General features: G+C 39.0%; 2 long non-coding RNA genes across 2 annotated transcripts; one reads left to right on the top strand and one right to left on the bottom strand.

Moving 5' to 3' along the window:
* Positions 1–83: 83 nt before the first annotated feature.
* LOC118403784 lies at positions 84–9215 on the top strand. Its single transcript, XR_004829689.1, has 7 exons — positions 84–201; positions 1051–1163; positions 1669–1733; positions 4552–4650; positions 5216–5295; positions 5669–5681; positions 8863–9215. It is a non-coding gene; the product is annotated as an uncharacterized LOC118403784 (long non-coding RNA).
* Positions 9216–10502: 1287 nt separating this feature from the next.
* Positions 10503–12344, bottom strand: LOC118403785. The gene is made up of 2 exons (XR_004829690.1): positions 12198–12344; positions 10503–11547 (listed from the first exon to the last, which is right to left on the bottom strand). It is a non-coding gene; the product is annotated as an uncharacterized LOC118403785 (long non-coding RNA).
* Positions 12345–14237: the final 1893 nt, after the last annotated feature.

Raw genomic sequence — 14237 nt, forward strand, 5'->3', positions numbered from 1 at the left:
CGAAAGCCTGCTATGGGGGCTATGATTATTGGTCATTTCTCATCTGTCCTTTGATGTTTAACGTTAATGGAAATGAAATAGATGATGATTGTTGTGATCAAATGTGTCATTTTGTGACATCTCTGTGAACTTCATAACTGACAGGGGCTCGCCCTTCCGGAGATTTGGTGGACCCAGAGACAGAGTACAAGACAAAGAAAGGTAAAGTCCTCATCTTGATGTAGCCATGTGAATATTATGCAGATTTTTCTTCTTTTTAACTGCCCTAAGATGAACCACTCTGGGAGGTGGCAAACTGCATCATTTTAGTTTTACACAAAAAAAGGGCAAAAAAAGTGTTTCAGGACACGCGCCATGCATCGAACGTTATAGGACAAGTTATTTTTTTGCCTCGTATAGATCAGCCCTAAGTATAATGTAATGAATTTACAATGCCATGGGATTGGACTTACGGTACCAAGAAATGACCGTAAAGCTTACTTGAAACATCATTGTCAATGTTTTGTTGTTTGGTTTCTATAATGACAAAGGGGTCTGCCTAAACACCACAAACGACCACAACCAACCACAAACGACTGTAATATGCAGTGTATATGGGGCAACGACCCTGTGTACGCTCTGGAGACATTGTTTATACATTTATGAATTTAAAAAAATACAGCAAGTTCTACGTGTTCACCAGTTATTTCGAGTCAGTCCGGATCAAGATTAAGCTATTCTTGGCCTCCAGTGTTGGATCGTGCCTGCTTGTATTTGAGGCTGAAAAACACTATTGAGAACTTCCCCATGCAGTCTCCTAGCATTGGCGATTCAACATGGTGGCCAAGAATTGCCTCGACCTTGTAACCAGTGGACAAATTCAAAATAACTCGTGAATACGTAGGAGTTGTTGCGTTTTTTAAATTCATAAATGTATAAACATTGTCTTCAGTGCGTCACACAAGGTCTTTGCCCCATATACACTGCTTAGTAGAGTCGTTTGTGGTTGTATGTGGTCGTCTGCCGTGTTTAGGAAGACTGTGACAAAGAAATGTGTTGTTCTCCATGCAGTGACAGAAAGGTTCTCTGAGAACCTGCACATCATCGCGAACGAGCCGTCCCTGGCCCTGTTCAGACTGCAGGAACATGTGCACAAATCTCTCCCTCAGTTAGCGGAGCAGAAGGTATATACATGACAAAATAAGCAGTTCACATGTGCTGCATGCATGTACATGTGTGTACTTTACATTATAAAATGAACGTTCTAGACTTACATGTTTCATCACCATCATCACCTATGTAAAGTTATTATAATTCGTGCCCAAAGACTAATTGCATGTACAGTCTCAAAGACTAAGAGTGGAAATAGTGTGATACATAGCACTAGTGTCTAATCAACTACTAGTATATGGTACAATGTTTACTATTGTCAGGTTTGACTTCTTTGAAGGCAGTCAGGTTAATGAACTGACCCACTTTTTGTATGATGATTGGATTTTGTGCTTGTATTGTAAACATTGCTCCTTATAATTCAGGAAAATAAAACTTAGACATTAGACATTATTATGATATTTATGGAATGCATGTACTCCAACATGATATTAAGTAGTATGTCAGTGAAAGGGTACATGCACCCTGTAATTTGATCCCTGTGAAACTGAACATGTTGAGATGTTGTATTTTATTCAGCATGACTTGCAGAGTATAGAGAACCAGGTGAAGGGAGCTGTCTATGACACACAGTATGCCATCAGGTAAGGAAACAAAAAATATGGATTTCATGGCTGACGAATTTTAGGTCATAAGATAATATTTAAATGATGGTGTAAACTACAGCTAATCTTGAAACTTTCAGGTTGGTGTTATTCTTGCATTTTTCATGGCGGCCATCCCCCCCAAATTTATAATGCCACAAATATGCATTTTCAATGTATTACTACACTGGGTTCGAAATATTTTTACAGCCAATTTGCTCAGTGGACAACCTCAGCCAAGTGAGGATGTCAATAAATATTTCAGGTTGCGCCAGGTTCAAGACCCTTATCCTGAAATTTAAAGTAAATACTTTAGGTTTTCAATTGTACAGCATTGGTTTCGACAACATTTCTTCTGCCTCTCTGTCCGACAAGTAACAGTTTTTGAAAATGACCCATGTACTTCCATTTTTTACATTGCATGCTGTGTTCAAGGAGTATATGGGGCCTTATGATACTAGCCATATAAGTCACCCTAGTGTTGCATCATACCTTGCAAGTCAAAAATACCTCTGCACTGCTCCAATTTTGTCTGCACTTAAAACTACTTGTACAGTTAGTATTTTGATCCCTAATGTAAGAAAAATGTATTTGTTAAAACATCCATAGTGGTCTGTGTAACACAAACTCTGCTGTCTGGGGCTGTAACTGGCCCCTCCTCTCTAGAAGGCTGTCCGGATGTTGGGCAGGCCGCTATGAGCGAGATTTAATCAGGCTACATCCATAGCAAATGGTATTTTCCCCTCACTTGCCTGAGATATTGAGTCTCAAGTAGGGCTGGGTACTGGTACAGAAAATTCAGGTCCAGGTCCGGTTCAGGTCCAAAGGATTAGGTCCAGGTCCGGACCTGAACCTGGATCTGATGCAGTTATGACTCTTACCAATGGCCCATTTTACTACAAAGAAATCTGTTTGGTGGAGTATTAGACCTACACTGGCGTTTTAAAATCCTACAACGCTAACAGCACCTGTACAATTGGCTGTAAAACTTGGTAGAAATTACTATAGTATATACTCTACTCCACTTCACTCTTGTTATTTTCTTCCATCTGCAAGCGCTAAAATGTGTGAATGCCTGATAAAATAATCTGTTGATTTTCTAATCGGTTCAACATCCGGTCCACCTAATTTTTTCAGGTCCGTTTTTTTCTGGACCGGTCCAATAAGAAAAAACGGTTTTGTACCCAGCCCTAGTCTCAAGTAATCAAGATAAGGTGGTTGATGATAATAGCTAAGGATGATGGGTAGCTATGGACCAATCAAATGGCTTGTTGCATGTACATGCTAGGTTCCTGTTAAACAGTATCATCTTAATTCCTTAGACATGAGCATCCCTTAGCGACTCCACCCACATTTCCTGAACATGTTTTAAAATACAGGAAGCTTCCACAGATAGTTTTCATGTTTCTGCGGTCACGTTTAACTCCACGTGACAACTTCAACGTAGATGTGTCTCTATATATGGTGGATAGAATGTACTGCCTTGCCCACACCATCCTTGTACGCTATTCATGTCAAAGGCGCATCCGCCTCTTTGAAGGTTTGAGCTGACACGTGACGTAATTCAACATGATAGATTGCAGTCAAGATTCTAATAATTTTTGTCCGGCTTTGTGGCTAATATTTGCTGTGTGGACATTGGTAGAATACCGGGGGGACATCCATTGTGGCGCGCCATGTTCACACGAGTTTGTGGCATTTGTCTTTGCTATTCCCCATGCACAGTTTGTCAGCGACATTGTTGTGCCTCGCTCAGTACTTGATGAATTTTTGGGTCTTTTCACACAGGAATCATTGACATTTAAATCACACAATGGCTGATCAAATGTTGCATCATATTTTATATCCCTTTCTGTTTGCTCCCTGCATGACTATAATCTGGCTTATTTGGGGAATTTTAATTATTCATAAAAAGGACTCATTGCACATCAATGGTTTTTTCATACTGTTAGACTTATCCTGATATTGTCTATCATAAATAGAGATTAATGGCAGTGTGTGATTGAAGCTAATTTCATGACAAATCGACAATGTCGAATCATTAATTTGCACTCTTGTTGATCAAAAGGCTTTTCTACCGCGTGAAAAGAGGCATGTAGTAAACTATTGTGGGGACATCAGGGAACGAACAAGCAGTCTGGCTTTATTAAATGGATAAGCCTATTGTCAATAGCAATGCTTTATTCTAGGATTGTGACATCGTTTGATTGCATGCAAGATTTGCACATTTTAAAAGATTGTTTCCGTCAGGTTTCTGTCATGCCCCGTTGTCATACTTTTGTCCCTACTATTTGATGCATAGCATCGTAGGTCTTGTATTCATGCCTAACACTAAGGATTTAGAGAGGCCTTGTCATTTTTTGACAGAGCTATGAAAAAGTAAGGATTAATGATGAAGTTTCTGAGTGGATTGAATAGGACTTTTCTGTATTGGAAAAAAGTAAACTTGTTTTTTTAGTCAAGTACATTGTAGCTCAGACACTTTTGTATTTACCTGACTGGTTCTCAGGTACACAAACATACCAGGCTACTCATTAACATGCAGTGAATTTTTAGCTTTGTTAAATGGAAAAGTAACTAGGAAGACAAGGAAGTTACTTAAGGCTAGTTCACCTTTATATGGTGGGTAGCCTACATGTATGTCTGTTGTTTGTAGCAATATCATGTCAATGGGCGATGGTTTGAATGAAGAAAGTAAGATGGTGATCCATGCATCATTCTTTTAACATATGTTGTCTTCCATTTTTTCATCCATGATAACTTAAACTACCAAAATGGCTAAAATTGTTAAATGCAATGCTTCTTGTTGTTTTTCTAGTGCTGTAGAAGCTGTACAGAGGAGCAGCCAGCCGCTCAACAACATTTCTGACCTCCTGAGGGAGGCTAGTTTTTATAAGGAGAGACTAAATGAAGAAAGGTATGTTATAGTATTGTGTATAAATTGATATCAATCCTATATTAGTATGAGTTTTTTGTGTCTCGATTTGTTATGTTTTTTAAGGGCTCCCTTGGAAATCAGTTAATGTAACTAAAGGGACCAACTCAAAGGGTTAATAGATAGATAAAGGGTAACTCATCAAGGTTTCGGTAAGTTACTAGTACCGTCACACATTTCTGGTAAATCTAATGTGATAGATATCCATGAATACTTTCATCAAGATGGTAAGTCAAAAAGGGGTCACATTGACCAGGCAGTCCTTTAATATGTAGAGGTGGTCAGTTGTACTAGTTCGACTACTTCTCTGTACTTGATGGTACAGGTAACGCTACTTCACCTTTATCCGCGGGGTAACCTATATCCATTGTATATAAAAACAGGATATTTAGTGACTTGAACGGTGGTTTCAAACCTTAATATTTTGAGGAAAAAAAATGCAAAGAATATAGGTTACCTTGCGGATAAAGGTGAACTAGCGTTAGTTGGACTATTCCGCAGCTCAACCTGTAACTAAAAACTTAACTTTTTCTTCACCCTTCTGCAGTAGAAAAGCTGGAGCAGGGAACAAGTCTCGGGTCAAGTCAGGGTCATTCACATCGTCCAGTAGGGAGGCTCATCCTTCTGGTAAATACCATTGTTTCCTGACTATCAGTATCGTGAACTAGGACATCTTTTTTTGTCTTCTGAAATTCTACACTTTCCAATTCTCTGTTTCTATCATCCTTATATAGTTATAGGTCATAACAGTTTGATATCTTGTTTTTTGGTTTTGCTGCTTCAAAAGTTCAGAGTCAGTAAGTTATGAGATGTAAACTTACTGAAAAGACAGAACTTTTCAACTTTGATTCATTTCACTTCACATCGATGGATGGACTTAGAATTTAGGATTTATAATTGATCGCAGTGTCTACTGGTAACATCAGCCATTTATCTCAATCTCTACCCTGACATATTCATTGTGCTTCCCTTCTAACTGTTCCCATTGCTGTTGTTTCAGTTCCTGTCTCTGGGTACGTGGTGTCACTAGAGAACTAGGGTATGTCCATATTGTACCGATAGTTTAACAGCAGAGACTGACATCTATAGCCTCTCACTGTTTCAACCTTGTCTAACACACCAGGTACGTTTCCTTTCTCTGGTTTTCTCAGTTTCCCAAGGGTGCTTCCAACGAGCCGGGTCACAGGTGAAGGCCCCTGACGTGTAAACAGTTCATGTCTAGACCATGATAAAAGGCAACCTAAGAGATAGTAGCCTGATTCAGGGCTGTACAATTGGATTTTTAATTTTTGAAAGTCTTTTTGTTTTTCACAGTTCTACATAATAGGATGAAGTCACTCTATTCTTTTCCATACCAACATTCAAAGAGCAAAAATTCAATGCCACTGCGTCGTGAGAGTGCTGTGAAAGTGCCGGTGACCAAGACCTAATTTTTTGGGTTCCAATATTTAAAGAATCCTCGTGCAGCTTGTTTCTGTGCCGTTTTTAACCGCTCAAATTATAAAATTATGTAAATGTGGGGATATAGTGGAGTAGATATATGATCTAGATTGTCTAACACAGAATAATTCCTCTTCTAAAACTTTAATATTGCTTAGGTTACCTTTAATTCCATGTCTGGACATGTTTTTTATGCCTCAGGGGCCTTCAACTTTGACATATTACCCGCAACACATCATACTGCACATGTGCAATATAAACTGGGAACTGGCTTATTTTACCTGCACTAACCTGCATCTTGTTTTTAAATTTTCTTAATTTTTTATTTTTTATTGACTTCTGGTTAGCATAGTTTGATAGCTGAATAGTCGCAAAACTGCAGTACTGATAAATGTACACTGATTTTCTGAGACGGTGACATTAATGAACTGGCTGCTGTTTCTGTTTAAACTTTTTGTGAAACACCAGAATCAGCAGTGAAAAATCACAATGGATTAATCTGAGCGACTGTCCTTGTTGTGATTATTGTCTTAGCTTGTATTGTGAGAAGGTTATGTTATTAGCACTGTCAAAGGGTGTGATTGTCTTGAAATGAACTCATGTTACTCTGATCAATTTAAATGCAAAATTGAGATATTTCAATCTCAAGAAGATATCTGCTTTACCTTCGTGCAAATTTTCAACTTAATCTATAAAGAAATGAACTCATTATAAAGCTGATAACGGGAGGGGGCCATACTTCGACAGGGGTCCAAATTTCGACAGGTTTTAAAAATCATTGTTGCGGAGAAATGCATAGATGCCTGCACATGAGAAGTACACTAGCTGTAGACTAAACCTTGTTGTAAATAACTACAAAGACGGGGTATGTGTCGAAGTTAGCAAGTCCCACAGATAACGATTGAAAAACTTGCACAAATTTGACGCCTTCCGTGCAAGTTGACGAGCGAACGTATCGAGACCATGGCCCGGGAAACTCTTGAATTATTCTTCGTAAAATACGACATGTGAAAAAATACCACCACACATAGAAATGGTGTTTATTAGCCTTCCGAAAAATAATACCTGTGTTCTGTTCGGCCTTTAACTGGGTTGGATAAACGGAGCTAAAATGATGCCACAATGTTCACCCAGTCGGGGCCCCGCCATTTTACTATCACGCACGAAGGCGGGCGAGTGATGCTCAGCACGTTGAACTCAGTCAACCCGTCCGTCGAGCGACAAACATTCAAGAAAAATCGATCCCTACCGACTAAAAAATCCTGTAGCCATTGCTGCTGCCAAAAGACAGGATGAAAAGGCAATCAAGGAAGCCGAAAAGCGAAAATGCCATCACAGTCCAACGTAACAATGCGCTGCCGTTTTGCGGCAAGTTGGTCTCACCGTGAGAGGTAAACGTTTTAACACACCGTATTTGAATAAGTCGCGTAATACAAAATATGACCCATATTTGGTACCAAAAAATTATAATGAAGACTTTTAGTGCTATTCTATTTGCATAAGTTGTTTAAAAATGCACGGCGATGGTCTGGTTGTTACTATGTCGGAGTTTGGACCCCTTTTTTTGTGTTGGAACGTTCTGCTAGGACGCAAGCCGAAAACCTGCCGTAAGTTTCGTGCGCTGTCAAAGTACAGTGCGGAACGCTACTGTTAAATGAAATATATATCTGTACAGCTTCAATAACAGTTATATAGATGCATACAAGATCTTAACTTGTTTTTGATGAGTTCACTGTAAAATGTACATTGACAAAAGCCATTGCGCATCCACTTAGAACGGGTGTCGAAATATGGCCCCCTCCCGTTAGCTTTACTTTTTGACTTCCCCTCGTATTGACATAATTAGATGCTAATTTACATAAGGCACCAGACGGTGAGATGCAACTGCCATCTGCTACCTTTCATCATTGAATCCAACGTAACTTTTTACGAAGTCGTTACCTAACGACTTTTCAATTAGAGCACGCTGACATTTGTGTCTTCCATACACCTCTTGACAAGTGTTCTTTAGTGGATAGAATGACATTCAAGCTGGCGTCGTGTGTTTTTTCATAACCATGGTAATGCCAAACACACATGTCAGGAATCATTTTAAGGATGTCGTCAGTAAGAAGATCTGTACTTAACCGACAATTTTGATGCAAGGAGCGTGAGCTGGAAAATGTCAGCAGCAGTTTTTCTCTCCCTATAATCTGACAATGGAATACAAGTCATGTATTACTGAGTGATTTTCAAAGACTACTGCATTTCTTTTTTGTTGTGAGACTGTATTGACTATTGGCACTACTGTATTGTTTCTAAACTATCAGCGGTGTAGTTTTTAAAATCTTGTCTTAACCATGCAGTATTGTCTTATGTATTCAGCACAGTGTGTTTGTTATAGCACATAAATGTAGGTGAAAGGGGAAGAAGGGTTACAATGTATTACAATAATCCGATCACATCTTTTGTTCTTATGATGTTAAGCACTGGTCATAGGAATTTGGGAAGATACTAAGTCTTACATGTGTTGCTGTAATTTTGGTAAACATGTTATTTCATGTGATGTCTATAAAGGTTAGACATCCAGGTCAACGATATTCAAATACAATTCAATCTCTACAACTAGATAAAAAGATTTACTTCCGGACGTTTCGAGTGACATCCATCACTCTTCTTCAGCGTCACTAGAATGAACTGGCAGAATATTCTACCTGGATTAAGATATTAGCAAATGATATATAGATATAAATATCACTTTATATTCTTTAACAGGCACAGCATCAATGCGGATCCACCTGATGTTCAGATGAGTCCCGTGACGGAGAGTCTTCCCGTGTTCCGTGGCCTGCCTATCAGCTCATCAGGAACAACCACAACTGCACAGGACGATGACTTGGACCTGGTCCCAAAGTCCTTTGATTGATGAGAATGAAGATTCAGAATATGCATGAAACTGCAAGGATAGGGACATTATTGTACTGTGGGACCTCGTGCTCTATTATACATTTTTCTATATCATCCCTAAGAGTACAAAACAAAAACTTTGAAGTTCCAAATGTAAATGGGCCTATCTGTCTCATGAATCATGATTCTACATTCAACACTGCATTCCCCTGTCAATGTCAGGCACTCATTGTTAGCACTTTTCTTTTTATTGACACACAAAGTGTATACTGTGTGAATTACATCAGAGAAAAATAGGTAGTAATGCATGTAACTTCAACATCTTACAATCCTTGTCTGTAAGGGTATTTTGCATATTGTAAAGACAAGCATCATTTATATTGGCAGTCGACAGTAGGAAATTTCTATTGCTGGTTCCCTTTTGCCTTGGCGGGAAAGAAAAAAAAGTCTCATGCTACATGTTTAGGGAAATGTATTTCATGCAGTAATGTAATATAAAACAAACTAAAGGTGCTAATTGTTCAAAGACTGTACATTGTATATATTGGCTTGATGTGGAATGTGTCACATTGTAAGAAGAACCTGAGTCAAGTAAATTTGGAAATTATGAGCTTTTGTATCTGTCAAGATACATTTTGCAAGTGAAAACAATAGATGAGGTGCTCCTAAAATTGAAATCCTGCATTTTATTTGGTTACAACTTGCAGCATTGTTGCATATCTTTGCCTGTAGCTAATAGAGGACATAGTTTAGCTGTCTTTTAACCAGCATAAGTTGATGCACGCACAGATGTCATCCATAGACACAAGTAACTGTAAATAATAGTCCTGTGTTAATCCTAAGACCCTGACCTGATCGGTATATGTTAGAATAACTCCAGCCCTGCTAAGCCTCTCTGATCCCCCACCGGAAGCTGATGCAAGTTGACCAGAGATCACGATAAGCTCTTTACGTCCGCGGTGAAGACTTTCTAATGTGTCGGTAAGCTGGCCAATTGGTAGCAGATCATCTGTTCTATCATCTCCGCACCATTAATTATTAACCGTGGAGAGGAGCAGGATAGGAAAGTCGTAAACATTTTATGGACACTTCAGTCATGATACTGTAAAGATATATGCGTTTAGCAAGGGGACATCCCAAGGCAAAACAACAAACTGTGATACAATTGAAAACGAATTCCATTTGAGGATATACATGATATTCAGTATCTTAAACTTTTAAAATTAATGATGCTTTAGGTAATTGATGCTGATCTATGCAGGACAGGCTTTCATCCTTTTTTTAAGCTTCACTTCTTTCAACCTTATTAACCCAAATTAAAAAGCTCAAGAAGATTCAATTTTAGAAAAAGAGGGACAAGTTAGAACATTACAATCTCCATATAGTTAGGAGCATTGATATTTCATAGTGACTGAGATTGTATCGCCAATGATACTACCTACGTTTGGCCATGACATTGGCACAATTTCTGGTATGAAATTCTGAAAAAGAACAGCCTTGTCATGATATGGTAAAACTTTTTATTCAAGTTGACAGAAAACAGATTCAAAGGTGTAATATGTACAATTGTATCTGTTTTATCGCATTATCTTGTTGCGACCAAGACCAAGAAAGGACGTTACATTTAGTAACAATCTTAAACTTTTACTCATCTGCTATATTTACAATAATCCAATTTAACTGATAAAACTCCCCCCAAAAAGAGTTTTTGTTTCAGTCAGAAAAAATGCATCTCTTTATAAATGTAATAATTTTTGCAACATATAATCTTAATACCATGAAACGTAAAATATTGAGCCCAGGAGTGTAGGTAGGTCCGAGTTTGCTGACATCGTTCACGTCAACAGTGTCAGGCTGCTCTCGGTTTGGAAGAGACATCTAGTGATGATGATTTATACTACACCTGAGGAGGCAGTCAGCGAGCGGAGTGCATTTCTATTTAATACGGGTTCCCTCTTGCCATTGAAGGAGGTTGAATATAACTTCCCTGCTCTTGCCTAGTAATAACAGTGTTCGAATTTACTATGTACAGTATATTGAAGTTAAGATTGGCGACAAGCTGAGGTGTTGTCCATGACGTATTGGTCAGGTACGGCGTTGTGTCGTACAGGGTGTAGTGGTACAGAGCCGCTAGAGGTCGTTCTTGTGCTGCAGTAGTTGTCTCTCAGTGAGCAAAATGGTCTATTCGTCCAGGTCCAGTCTCCGGGAGTGTCAAAACCCATACAGTTCACTCATATACTAGTATGTGACGTCTCCAATTTCCATCAAGGGAAGAATCATCGGGAAGAAAACACTTGACTACAACTTGGTCCAACAACAACTCCAACGTATGTTATACGAGTGTGGAAAGTTCGCTGCTCTGAGAGTCCAGGCGTTTGTTCCCGCCAGTGTCTAACGTGTAGCTGCCGTATTTGGAGGCTCCTGTCTCCCTGTCCCACGTGTAACAACTCATCACTACCACGAAACTGACGAACAGCAGGCCGGCTCCCAGGATGCACAGCCCCAGGATGGACGGGAAGGAGTGAGTCTGCAGCACCATGAACAGGCCGATGGCTGGAGAGCGAGAAAGATCGAGAATAACAGATCAGCAAAACATCTTTGATAGCGTTCAGACAAAGACTAAAGCAGTGTACTCAATGATGTATTTGGCAGCAAGATTGAAAATATTCTGAATAACGAACTCTTAATTATTTTGACATTTACGTAATGAGCCGTACGAATTTTATTTTAATTTTAAAGAAAGTGGCAATGTCTCTTGAGACATTCCAAGTGTTTATAAATTATAAATAACTTAGATTCAAGAAGAAAAGACGCTGCCAGTCAACAAATGCCCTGCATGATGGGATGGATAGTCATGATGACTACAACCCTGTGTTAGGGTTGTGCTTGGGGGTTAGGATCGTTGGGGTATTGTAAAGTGTGTAGAAACATAGGAGTGTCGGAACATAGATGTTTTCGAACATATGAGTGTCGGGACGTAGGGGTGTCGGGACGTTGGGGTGTCGGGACGTAGGGGTGTCGCAAGTACTCGGAACATAGGGGTGTAGGAAATTATGGTCGTCGGAGCAAGGACGTCCTTGACCTCGGTCGGAGCATACGTGTAAGGGTGTCGGAATAAAGGCATGTCGGGACATGGGTGTTTTTGAACATAGGTTTGCCGGAACATAGAGGTATCAAAACATAGAGAAGTCCTCATCACTTACCGACAAACAACAACGGTATGCTGACAAAAAACGAGGCTGTGGCGATGAATCTCGTCCCCACAGATTTCTTCAGTAGTTTGTAGACCCTGGGAAAGGGGACGAGAGAATATTCAAATTAGTTTTCATGTTTATAGCGTCTTGGACATGATTTTGTGATTAACAATATGTTGTGCTATGTAAATATTGTATTGTAAATTTATGTATTTGTTATGTGTGTATCCAGGACCTCCCTGAAAAACAGTGCTACTAACAGTAACAGATTATAGGAGTTTTATTATTCAGGTTGAGTTAAGAAATCGATGAATTAATAGATATTTTGCTGTCCACAATGATGATGTCCGAACTATGAATTACATGTCCTTTTAAAATGTTGGTGGATTCGGTAAGGGTGAGGAAGTTGTGTTGGAAGGTGCAATATAGCATTGAGTGCAAGAGGGAGCCGGTTGATTGGCCGAATTTTCACCACACGTCTTCCGAAATGAAATAGATTACAGCGTGGAAGAACAGGTGTAATGTTAGCGATTAGTTTGTTTCACCACCTTCCGAGCAAGGACAACTTACCTCCTGGTGAAAGAACAAGAGTATGCTGTGTTTGTTCATTTGTTATGGGTACTATTGTGGAAACCGCTTGACATAGCACACAACGTTTATGCAGAATCACTATGAGTACAAGCTCACTCACTCGCTCGTCCTCTTGCACGTGGTGTACCAGGGTTACAAGCTGAGTTCAAGTTATATATATATATGTAACAGGGGAGATTGGAATCTAGGGGGATTCGGAATCCTCCTAGGGGAGATTGGAATTCCAAATTCCCCTAGGGGAGATTGGAATTCCATTCTCTCCTAGGGGAATCTGGAATCCTCGCTCGAGAGCTAAGAAATCCGAGGTTCGCTAAGCTCGATTGGAATCCCCCTAGGGGAGATTGGAATTCTTCTGGAGTTCTACTGGAATTCCAATCTCTCCTAGGAGAATCTGGAATCCTCCTAGGAGAGATTGGAATTCTACTACTAGGACAATCTTTGAATGTACCAGGAGTGGCTTCATAGTTTCAAACAATGCAACAAAGGATTTATAATTATTTCTAAGAATAAGTCATATTATCTTACGCTTCATATCTAACAGTTATAATTTTTCTGACAATTTAAGGTTAACAATACTTCTCTATAGTGTACAATATCATCTTATCCTATACTATAGCCTGTTAAATATTATATTTTCAAACATTTAGTAATAGAGGAGAATCCGGAATTCTACCAGGACAATCTTTGATTTTACGAGAATTTCAGATTAGATGAAATTGTTTTGGAAAACAGACAAGTTACATTCTATCTACTCAATTTCACACAAAGAAGCTGGCAGAAGAAACAAGGCCAAATGCAAGGATGCTAAAAAAAATAATGCAACATAGCTAACTGGAAAAACGGTTGAGAACATTGAGTCACTAACTCATTATGGTCTCCATAAGAATTCCAATCTCTCCTAGGAGGATTCCAGATTCCCCTAGGGGAGACTGGAATTCCAATCTCCCCTAGGAGGATTCCAATCTCCCCTGTGACATATATATATATATATATATATATATATATATATATATATATATATATATATATAGCTTGTACTCAGCGTTGTAACCCTACATATATATATATATATATATATATATATATATATATATATATATATATCATATATCATTTATATATCAAGATAGATTTGTTGTATGTTATACCGTATACGTGTTCTATGGCGTTCAATTATCTTTTTACAACCATCGTATTTGGTTAGATTTTTGACATGTCTTTTTTCTCTCTTCTTCATCTTGTTATCACGCGTTCACCTCAATTTGTGGTTCCCAGGGGATGTGATCAATGAAATCAAATCAGTGAGGCCTCAGGAAGAATACATGTACACACTGCATGCATCTCCGTCAGTAAGCCTATGATGATGGTTCGTCACACGTCATGTAACAATACCCGGGGTTAGATGAAAGGGGTGTATCTTGAATGGGGTAGAATATCGCTTGTGTATTATCATGTGTG

This window comes from Branchiostoma floridae, chromosome 16 (assembly GCF_000003815.2).
Source record: "Branchiostoma floridae strain S238N-H82 chromosome 16, Bfl_VNyyK, whole genome shotgun sequence".
In the NCBI taxonomy this organism is placed as follows: domain Eukaryota; kingdom Metazoa; phylum Chordata; class Leptocardii; order Amphioxiformes; family Branchiostomatidae; genus Branchiostoma; species Branchiostoma floridae.